Genomic DNA, 11496 nt, shown 5'->3' with positions numbered 1-11496 from the left:
TCCCCTGGTCTATTTGTGGGCGAAATAGGATGTGGCATTTGGTGACGAGGAACACACACTTTAACAATAAGCTGTACAAATAGATCCCCCACACTTAGAGGAGTGAATCCGAAGGCGTGCTTAGATTGCATGGTCCACGTTCAATGTTTTAAGGGGAGCAGCGCCAAAAAAAAAGAGAGAGAAAAACCTTCTGCCTGCCCGGAACACGCAGCACAGCCACAGCGTAAGCTTGAGGAGCAACCTTCGACGATGCGTCGTAAGGTCATTTAGTGCGCTCACTACAAGTACTCATGATGGAAAGCGCTGGTTTATGGTGCTCACATTATCAAAATGTTCACAGGGGTGCATCGTGATCCAAAACGTATGCTGCGAAGGGTATTCAGTTTGCGGCTAAGGAAACTTTGCTTGTTATAAACGCAAAATCCGCATAAGATCACGACAAGATCGCGGCCTCGGAGGGTCATGGCTGTCCTCTGCTGTAGAGGCTAATAAAGCGTCCGCACCAACACGGCCATAAAGAAAGTCATGGCCAGGCCGCTGGCACTGGTGACGATGATGAATTCTGGCGTAGCCTGAAGTGGATGGGTAGCGTTAAAGCATCGTGTTAGCAAGGCCATAGAAAATGCTATGTCCGGACAGCTGGTGATGCGTTGTGGCAGAGACCCTTAATTAGGTTGGACATCCTCAAAGCTCTCACGTACTGCCCACTTCCTAGGTCGTGACACATGGTGTTATACTATAGACAAATACAAGGCAAAGTTGTTAATGCTGCTCTTGATGACGATGATGTTGAATCGCGGCTGAGCCCCTTTTAATGGGCGGGCAGCTTTAAGACGCCCATTAATTAGTTTGCGCAGTTACCTTCGCGAGGAAATCTTCGCGAGGAAATGCCAGCAGCACCAAAAAAATAGCAGACGAAAATGAGCCAAGAAAAAGGACACAGGAACAGGTAGGATGCTGGACTAACAACTGACTTTAATTCGATGAAGACGTAAACAACAAAACGATGGCATTTCCTCATGAAGAACAACAAATCAATGGCATTTCCTCACGAAGAACTCTGTACCAACTTGCCCAACAAGCCACCCTAATGACCTCATGTAATACTATGCGTCTGTCATGCAACGTTTTCACCTACGTAGCTGTGCACGTGACTCATCGGGCGATATAAAGTCCTGTTGATGCTTTTATTGCTAATGATGGCAGCGATATGTTACAAAGCTGCTTGCATTGTGCGAGCAGCTTTAATGCACCCACAGGTTACGCAGTTTACCACATCAGGTGCGAAACTACGCGACTACAATATGTGCACCTGTGCAGCTGCACACGTCACTCTTTACGCGCGGCTACTTCACAACTAATTGGGCCTTCAGCATAGGGCACTGCACGCGCCTTCATTCAAGGTGTCATGTATGCCTTCGAACTCTTCGTTTCCCGTTTCTTGGACGAGTCACTCTTTCGCGGAATTTCCTTTCTTGAAATGAGGCCCTTGTCGGCTGCGATCGTTCGCAATGGCGTCATCAGTTCCGCGCTTCGGCCCACATGACCGCCATTCTTCTCAAGTGTTCGCGACCTTGGACCTCGACTTCGCGTATTTTTCAGCCACTATAATCGCTATGCCGTGTTCCTCTCCCGCGAACTCATCTGCTTTCTTTATGAAATGCACGACTAGTCAAAACTGTTGGAGCTTTCTACTTCCATTTGCCTTCGTCACTTTTTGCAAAGGCGGCGCTGCCATTTACGTTTGTAATGCTTCGGCTTACCTGTCAGCCCTACTCCGTTATAAGTGCTTGGGAAGCTGGGATCTTGTCAATTGCGCTCTCCCTTATTTAATGATATGGCATCAGCTCCACCTTGCGCTGGCACTCCTTCCACTACAACCGAGGCCCTGGCCACCTTCTCTAACGCCATGGATGCTCAGCTTACGCCTTCCCAATGCTAACGGATCGGAAAAGACCTGAAGAATTTTCGCGCCTCATTAAACGGCGACCAGCCATATGGAAGCCGGCGATGAGTTCACCGTATCCGACACCGATCAACGAGTCCTGTTGGTGTGAAAAAGATGCGCAACAACCACGGAAGCAAGATAAAGAAAAAAAAGGGCGTCATTTTCTTTGTCTTCTTCCTTATTCTTTTTCGCACCATTTATTGCGTACTTAAATAGCCCAGCAAGAAGTTTTACTAAACCCTACTGCGTCAGCCTCCATACCACGTGGCGTGAGCTGAACGCCGTGTCATCGACGAACAGGCGGACGACATGCTGAAACATGGTATCATGGAGCCCTCTAACAGCCTCTGGGCCTCTCCAGCAGTCCACCTCTGAGAAAGCTGACACCGTCTCTGCGAATTAATTGGCACACGGGCACGATACTAGGTCCACCCCCTGAGAAAGCCTGTGTATAGTGCGATGACAAAAAAGAAGGTTGGAGTGTGTCAGGTCAGGAACTTCAATAGAACGTCGTCCGGAGGAAGTCCCGCACTATATCACATGCGCGAAGCATCCTCCACAGCTGACAGACACAGAAATCGCACCAACACACACGTTGGAGCAGTGGGAGGCGCGACTGTCCATCTCTGACCTGCCCGACCAGCAAGCGATAAATGTTAGCTCCACCCAAAGCCATAGCTGTCCTACAGAGAGAGAATTTCCATAAATGCCCCCATCCAATTGCAGTTGCTTATTTATGTGACGCCAAGCACGCCTAAGTACATGACTTTCCCGTACAGGCAAATATTCGTGTCGCTGGTTTTCGGCTGAAAACCTGAACTTCCTGGCAAATTTCAGCAAAGATTACGACTTCAATACTGAGCCAAATGTAACATTGTAACAAGGGACGACGAACGTTTATTTTGTAACATGTGTGGTATTTACATTAGCCGCGAAAAAGTACTTATTGTGAGAACGGCAACCATCAGGCACTACTGCCTTGCAGATGAATCACAGGCTCGCCGCAGTACTGTGGAAGCGGGGGGGGGGGGAATGGAGTTTGTGTTCACTCTTAGGTTGTACCCGACTGTAGTTTGAACGGGCGCCTAAGGCCAGTGGGGCCCTGGACTAAGGCTCCCCCCATACGAATAATTCATATTTCATTAAAGTTTTTCTGTTCTGTCTGGAGTGTGTCCTATGTGACAATAGCGTGACATCTTCCTGATGTTTTATTTGCAAAAGTATGTATCGTTATTTTAAAAAAAAAATCAGAGAGCAAGTGATGTGCGAGGAGCGCCGCTTTTTGCAATTCATTGAACTTGGCAAGTGTGTTTAAAGCTTAAAAATTAACCAATGTCACTTCGTAGCGCTTTTGTATTCACTTCAAGAATAATCGCGGACTCCTCCTGCACAGGTTGCAGCATCAGTCAGTGAAGTTTTCTGAAGTTCTCGTCATTAACTCCCAAAGTAATCGTCAACACCCAGTAAATATAGGTTTGGGTCTTTTAACACGAAAGTGTTTTTTGCCGGGATCCGCCAAGGCTCCAGTGACGTATTTCCGTCACAGAAATGACGTCGAAAAAAAGTACACGATCAGATGGCAAAGAAAAACCTAGAAGAAAAAGAAAGGTTCAGTCACTCGGAGTCGAACTTACAACCTCTCGGTCTGCGACAAGAGGCCGGGCACGCTATCCACTGCGCCACGGTTACACACTTTGGCGGCTTTGCAAGCGCGCCTTTCATATCTCACACTTCCCTCTCGCAGTGCTCTTGGTCGGCGGGATAGTGCCGGCGTCTGGGAGCGGTAAAGTCAAGTAATGCGTCATGACTGTGGCCTCCGCAACTGGCTCCTGCAACGCATCGTTGCTACGCGTCCGTCCCATGCGGCACATTTCCAATAGAAGTGCAGTTTTGTCAGCGCCTTAACACACCGCGAGGTGGCGACCTTATACCAAGCCTCGGCCTCGCCCATAGCATTATTCCACATTAAAGATAGCTCTGGGACGCGCGCCTGCCTCGCCTGGCCGTAAGACCGCGTTCGCCGCTTACGCTAACCCCGAGAAAAAATCTCGGCCTGGCTTGAAGGTGACACGACGCTCGTTGTGTTTCTCTCTAGTCCGGACGGCCGGCAGTGGCGTCCCAACTTGTTCGGAGAGTGGGGATATATATATATATATATATATATATATATATATATATATATATATATATATATATATATATATATATATATATATATATATATATATATATATATATATATTGTGGCGAAGCGATCGAACTTGGTAATGGGTCGTCCTCTCGAACACTTCCTAGTGGGTCGCCCTCTTCGGCTCGTTTCGAAGAGAACGCAACTCGCGCTGAGAGTCGGCCCCGCCTTGACTGTCGCTGTTGAGTATCGTCGCCGCTAATAAACCTCTTTATAATTTGGTGGAGAGTGCTGAGCCTTCACAACAACTTCGGCTCTCGTTCGATGCCCCTGGCTCTTCGATCCCGTACCCTGCCGCCTACCATGTCTCAAGACGCCTCCCAGCAAACGACCCCGCCCGCACCGACATGTCCCGGTGTCCCTCGTATTCGCGACCCTCCAGTCTTCACTGGCGCCGATGGTACCGACGTGGAGGACTGGCTCGCCATTTACGAGCGCGTGAGTGTCCCCAATAAATGGGACGAGGCCGGAAAATTGACTAACCTGGTTTTCTACGTCGCGGGTGTGGCGGGCCTGTGGTACAACAACCACGCATCCGATTTTACGACGTGGTCCGACTTCAAGACCGCCATTATCAACGTATTCGGCCGACCTGCCGTTCGTAAGCTCCAGGCCGAACAGCGCTTACGTGAACGCGCTCAGCAGACCGGTGAATCATTCACCAGTTACATTGAAGACGTCCTCGACTTCTGTAAGAAAGCCGACGCCACCATGTCCGATTCTGACAAGATCAGGCACATCATGAAAGGCATCGACGACGACGCCTTCACCATGCTGCTCGCCAGGAACCCCAGCACAGTGGCAGAGGTCATAACGCTCTGCCAAAGCTATGAGGAGCTGCGCCGGCAGCGATCGATGACCCGTCGCTCTCCATCATGCGACGCCGAGCTTGTTGGCTTGTCGACCATACCCGACCACTCCGCGTTGCTCGCAGAGATCAAGACCTTCGTGCGCGAGGAAATCGCGCGCCAGTTCTCTCTACTGGACTTTGCTCGCCCTCGGTACGCTCAACAGCCGTCGACCACCCTTCTGCCTCCCCTCCGTCGAGCAATTGAGCAGGAAATCGCGGAGGTCATGCCCGAGTACCACCAGCACCATCCGGCTCCTGCACCTTTGAGTTACGCCCAAGTTGTCGCAAGACCGCCCCCATCAATCGCTACGGCTGCCCCACAAATTTACGCCGAAGCCTCCACTCGACCTCACTCTTTCGAAGCTGATGTACCGGTAGCCTACGCCGACGTCACGCACAGGCCACGACTGCAGCCCACCATGCAGTCCTATCAGTTGCCGCCCCGTCAATCCCGTCCTGCACCATGGGCGGGCCCTGCCCCAGCGAACCGATGGCGCACACCTGACAACCGCCCCCATATGCTTCGCATGCGGTTACGCCGGCCACGTGGCGCGCTATTGCAATCGCGTGCAGCCGCCTAGAGACGTGTCGCCTGCCACCATCCAGTCGAACCGGCCGTATTACGACCCACCTACGCCTCCGTCGCCGCCGTCTCGCTCATGGCTGATGACGCTCGACCGAAGACAGCCTTTGTCACGCCGGATGGCTTGTACGACTTCAACGTCATGCCGTTTGGCCTGTGTAATGCGCCCGCGACCTTTGAGCGCATGATGGATACCGTTCTGCGCAACTTGAAATGGCACACGTGCCTGCGTTACCTCGACGACGTGGTAGTTTTCGCCCCGGACTTCTCCACGCATCTTCAACGCCTACGGGATGTGTTGACGCGTTTGAGCGACGCCGGGCTACAACTGAATCAGAAGTGCCGATTTGCAGCACGGCAGCTGACAATACTGGGCTACGTCGTGTCCAAGGACGGAATTCTCCACGATCCAGCCAAGCTTCGGGCCGTGTCAGAGTTCCCCAAACCTACGTCGGTCAAAGTACTGCGCAGTTTCGTAGGACTATGCTCCTACTTTCGGCGCTTCATCCGCAACTTCGCGACTATTATATCGCCGCTGACGAAGCTCCTTGGCAGCAACGGGCCCCTCAATTTGTGGTCGTCAGAGTGCGATGACGCTTTCGCAAAGCTCCGTAGTTTGTTGACGTCTCCTCCGATACTACGCCACTACGACCCTACGGCCCCTACAGAAGTACACACGGACGCCAGCGGTGTTGGCCTCGGCGCTGTCCTTGCGCAGCGCAAACCTGGGTTCCCGGAATACGTCGTGGCATATGCAAGTCGTACGCTTACTAAAGCTGAGACCAACTATACCGTTACGGAGAAAGAATACCTGGCAATCATTTGGGCCCTTACGAAGTTCGGACCTTATTTGTATGGTCGCCCATTTGATGTCGTCACCGACCATCATGCACTATGCTGGTTGTCGTCCTTGAAGGATCCCTCAGGCCGTCTCACCCGGTGGGCACTTCGCCTGCAAGACTACGACATCCGTGTGCTGTACCGCAACGGACGCCAGCATGCTGACGCCGACGCCCTGTCCCGCTCTCCCTTGCCTGACGACAATGCCCACAGCTCAGTGTCTCACATAGCTGTGGCTTCAATCGACGTTCACACCATCGCTACCGAACAGCGCAAGGATCAATGGATTGCCTCACTGATAGACTTGCTGACCGATCCATCGGCTACACCATCCTCTCGCGCATTGCGTCGTCAAGCCCACCATTTCGCCGTTCGCGACGACCTCCTCCACCGACGCAATTACGACGGCGACGGTCGCCAGTGGCTACTAGTAATACCCGCAGTCTGCGTTCTCACATATGCGAGTCGTTCCACTCTGATCCGCAGTGTGCACACTCTGGGGTATCGAAAACCTACCACCGCATTCGCCAACGGTACTTTTGGCGAGGAATGTACCGCTACGTGCAGAAGTTTGTTCGCTCCTGCATCGATTGTCAGCGCCGCAAAACTTCAACGCACCTGTCGCCGGCAGGTCTGCAACCTCTACCTTGCCCTGACCGGCCGTGTGGGCGCGTTGGCATCGATTTGTACGGGCCACTTCCTCTGACGTCCGCTGGTAACCGCTGGGCCATCGTCGCTGTAGACTACCTCGCGCGATACGCTGAAAACTGCCGCCCTCCCTGCGGCTACAGCGCGCGATGTGGCCTCCTTCCTGCTCCACCGATTCATGCTGCGTCAAGGTCCACCCCAGGAGCTGCTCAGTGATCGAGGCCGTGTCTTCTTGTCGGAAGTCGTCGAAGCCATTCTCAAAGAGTGCAACGTTGTTCACCGCAAACCTACGGCTTACCACCCGCAGACGAATGGCCTCACCGAACGCTTTAACCGCACGCTCGGCGACATGCTCTCGATGTACGTCGCCGCCGACCACACAAATTGGGATGCCATTCTGCCCTTCGTTACGTACGCCTACAATACCGCCCCTCAGAGCACTACTGGTTTCTCACCCTTTTTCTTATTGTATGGCAGGCACCCGTCGCACACAATCGACACAATCCTTCCCTACAAGCCGGATCCACCTGACTGTGCGCCTATTTCTGACACAGCCAGGCTTGTGAAGAGTGTCGCGAGCTTGCAAAGGCCTTTACAACGCACGAACAAGAGCGGCAGAAGAGCCTTCGCGGTAGCACCACCACTTCTGAGTCCACGTTTCTCCCCGGAGCGCTCGTATGGCTCTCGGTCCCTACCACTGCAACCGGCCTCTCTTCAAAACTACTGCCGAAATACGAAGGCCCCTACCGTATCGTCGAACGCACATCCCCGGTCAACTACCTGATCGAACCCATAGAACCATCTTCGGAGATGCGCCGTCGAGGGCGCGACATTGTCAACGTGGAGCGCCTGAAGCCCTACCACGACCCCCTCATAGTGACAAGTTGCTAGGTCGCCAGGCGGCTCCCTTTTTGTACCCGGGGTAATTGTGCGAAGCGATCGAACTTGGTAATGGGTCGTCCTCTCGAACACTTCCTAGTGGGTCGCCCTCTTCGGCTCGTTTCGAAGAGAACGCAACTCGCGCTCAGAGTCGGCCCCGCCTTGACTGTCGCTGTTGAGTATCGTCGCCGCTAATAAACCTCTTTATAATATATATATATATATATATATATATATATATATATATATATATATATATATATATATATATATATATATATATATATATATATATGTAGAAAGACAGAGAGAAAAGATAGAGTTTGGTTAGCAGTGCTTAATAACATTATAGAAAAAGTACAGTCAACCATACATATACGTGTTCGTGTTATGCAGGTTACAGTATTGCAAGCAATACTTTTTGTAGCGTTAGCTACACTTGCCTAGCCGGAGCCGGTTTCGCGTGGGTCACCATGAGCCGTGCTGCGCATGCGCGAGGATGAGTGCGGAGCCGGCATCTCACGCGCTCTCCGCCACCGCCGCGGGCGGCTCGCCGCTGCTGCTCTGCGCATTCGAGAGGGGTGACGTCGTAGCCATGGCGCGCGCAGCTATTCGCCTTCGCTGTGCAGTCGCCGTCTGACAATGCGCTGGTGCCGCTTGATAGCGCTTCTGACTGGCGTTTGCAGGTGGGTAACGCCATAGAGAAGGAGAGCGCACATGCTGCTCAATGGCGCAGAAGAGCCGAGAAGCTTATGTCATCGGATCCCGAAGTAGTTGCCTAGCAATTAGCAGTTCAGCATACGAAGAATGAACAGAGGAAGGCTAAACGTGCTGCGGAGACACTGGAGGAAAGGGGGGAACGTCTAGCAAAGCGGCGTCGCCAGGATGCTGAGCGACGTGCCCGACCACCTCTACAGCAGCAACAACAAGACGCCGTCGATGACGTCAAGGCTCGCCGATCGACTGCCTATACTGTGAAACTTAGCGAAAGCGCCAGTGCGACTCGGACCTTCGAGACGGACTTCGTAAACAATCCGCTTGGATACGTGTGCGACGTGCGTGAAAGACTATGCACATGAAAGACTTGACGCCGCTAAGTAGTGCCATGCGTGAAACGTTGAGTTTAGTGAGGGCGCCTGAGTGGGCCGAAACCGTGGCGCGGGTTTGTACAACGTGCAAGAACTTTCTGGTTAAGCAGAACATTCCGCTCTTTAGCGTTACCAATGGGTATCGTTACCCGGCCATGCCGCCAGGTCTGTCGGTTCTGAACGATGTGGCCGAATGTGTGTCATTGGAGCAGCAGTAAGCATGACAATCAAGCTAATCCTAGACAATCTGGAAAGCTCAGAATAATCAGCTGAACCTTTGGTTATCGCTACGTATATCCTGGCATAGCCGAACTAAGCCACTGCGATTTTTTATACATTGCTCAAACAACTTCGTGCTTAAATACAATTGTGTCGATGGCGGCCTGCACAGTAGTATAGATTTGTATCATTCAATGAAATTTTGTTAACGTCTAGAAGCTGCTCCATAATTGCGTTTTTTAATGTAGGTAGCAGTGACTGCACCTTTTCTTTTCCGTAATTAGTGCTACATTTTCTTGCATATATTCAGGCTTGCGTACCTTATATATTGTCGTGTTTGCTACAAGTCGAAATAGAGTTTCTAGCACATTGATGTTATGATTGCTGTAATTATATTAATGGTTTTGTTAACTTGTAAACCACAAGTTCTTTTTAAGTAAAAATGTGTGGTATTAGGGGCGTAGTACGTTTTTTATACTCATCGTATTTGTATTTGTAACTCTGCTTGAAGCGTGCGAACTTCACAGTATACTATAGAAAACAGCTCAATACTACGAAGACAAGAACGACCATACAGGACCTCTTTGGTATTTATTGCCTTCGTTGTATTGCCCTGTTTTCTACTTTGCTAGGAAGGCCCTCCGGCCCCTCCAAGAAAATACGTCTATGTAAACGGTGTTAGCACAAATTTTCTTCGAAAAAATGTGGGTGATTTTAACGTTAAACTACCCCTCATTTTTTCCTTCTGAATTGGTCGTTAGCTGTTTATCACTGGTCGACATTTTCTGGGTCAAGCACGCAGCACCTGCTCGTAACGCGATGCAACAAATGACCCCAAAATGATCCATTGCGCAATGACCACTCATGCACGACTACTTAAAAAATACGAGAATACACTATTTTCAATACGGCGCAATTCTGGTGATTGGTTCTTCGCCATTCGTCAAAAATTTTCGGTGTGCGTTAAGATCGCGTGCTTGTTACGCGACGTCACAAATCTGTGAAATGTCGCGATGTTGAAATGACATGTGCACACTAAACTGCGCATTGATATGCTGAACAATACGTAAAAACTTTTTGGAATAGCCGGACAGTGTCTCATTCTTAATGTAATTCAATAAGGCTGCCCGCCGATCACAATGGCAGCGTTGACGAGATGGACTCATATGAGTATAATAAATATTTTCAGCTGCAGTATAATGATGTTGAGCTGTTTGCGCGCGTGTACAACTCTGTGAGCTGATCCTTGCTGAGAGAGAGGAAGAGGGGAGGGGGGTGAGAAATAAACAGCGCTGCGCCTGTGCACATCTTTGCCGTCCGAATTGTATTTTGCCCTGTACAAGTCAACTCGAGATGACTCAAGACAAGCTAGCCCGGCTATAAATTCAGTCTCCTTAGTCCAGAAAACCCAGTTCGCGGGATTGAATTCCGGCCGCGGTAGCCGCACTTTCGATGGAGGCGAAAATGCTTGAGGCCTGTGTGCTTAGATTTAGGTGCACGGTAAAAAGAACCCCGGGTGGTCGAAGAACCCCGGGTGGTCGAAAAGTTCTGCGTCCAATCAGCGACGCTCTTCTGGCTCTCACACCGCTTTCTCTGATTACGCTCTCACCGTTAGCTACTACAGCTACGACAAAGGTCTGTTTAATCATTGATCATGGCGTTAGTCGTCGGGATGGAGATGTACCACCAAGCGTCATCGTAGATGCATCCACGTTAAACGGTGCGATAGCTGCCAAACACTAATAGACATTGTGCAAGCTCTCTTATATCAATGTACAATAAACATTCAGTTACTTCTGTAAGGGCACGCTTTACTTTTGTGTTATTCCTATTCCTACGTCGGAGGGATCAACCACATTTTTTTTCCATATTGGCAGGAAATCTTGTATCGCATCTCCCTTAAGCCCACATGAATGGCGGCGCGTCGAACCGTTTTTCTTTCTTATCAATCAACGGCAGCTCATTCTCTTCCTTTTGGCTGTGAAGACGTGCGAGGGGGTATACGCAAGTTTTAATTGTCACCATGAAATAAAAAAAAAAACGTACAATAGTCACTTGCAGTGGTCAAAGTTAGTTCTTGTCAACGTAGTCTCCGTGCAGAGTCACAGATATTCGCCAGCGTTTCTTCACCTGTTTCAAGCCCTCTTTGTAGAAGTCATCCGCTTTGCTCGAAAACCACTGTTCAACTTCGAAAATGACATCCTCTGTGTTGTCCGATTGCCGACCGCGAAGTAGTTTCTTTATCTTGGCAAA

This window comes from Rhipicephalus sanguineus, chromosome 3 (genome assembly GCF_013339695.2).
Source record: "Rhipicephalus sanguineus isolate Rsan-2018 chromosome 3, BIME_Rsan_1.4, whole genome shotgun sequence".
NCBI lineage: Eukaryota > Metazoa > Arthropoda > Arachnida > Ixodida > Ixodidae > Rhipicephalus > Rhipicephalus sanguineus.
Note: the sequence above shows the minus strand (reverse complement) of the source record.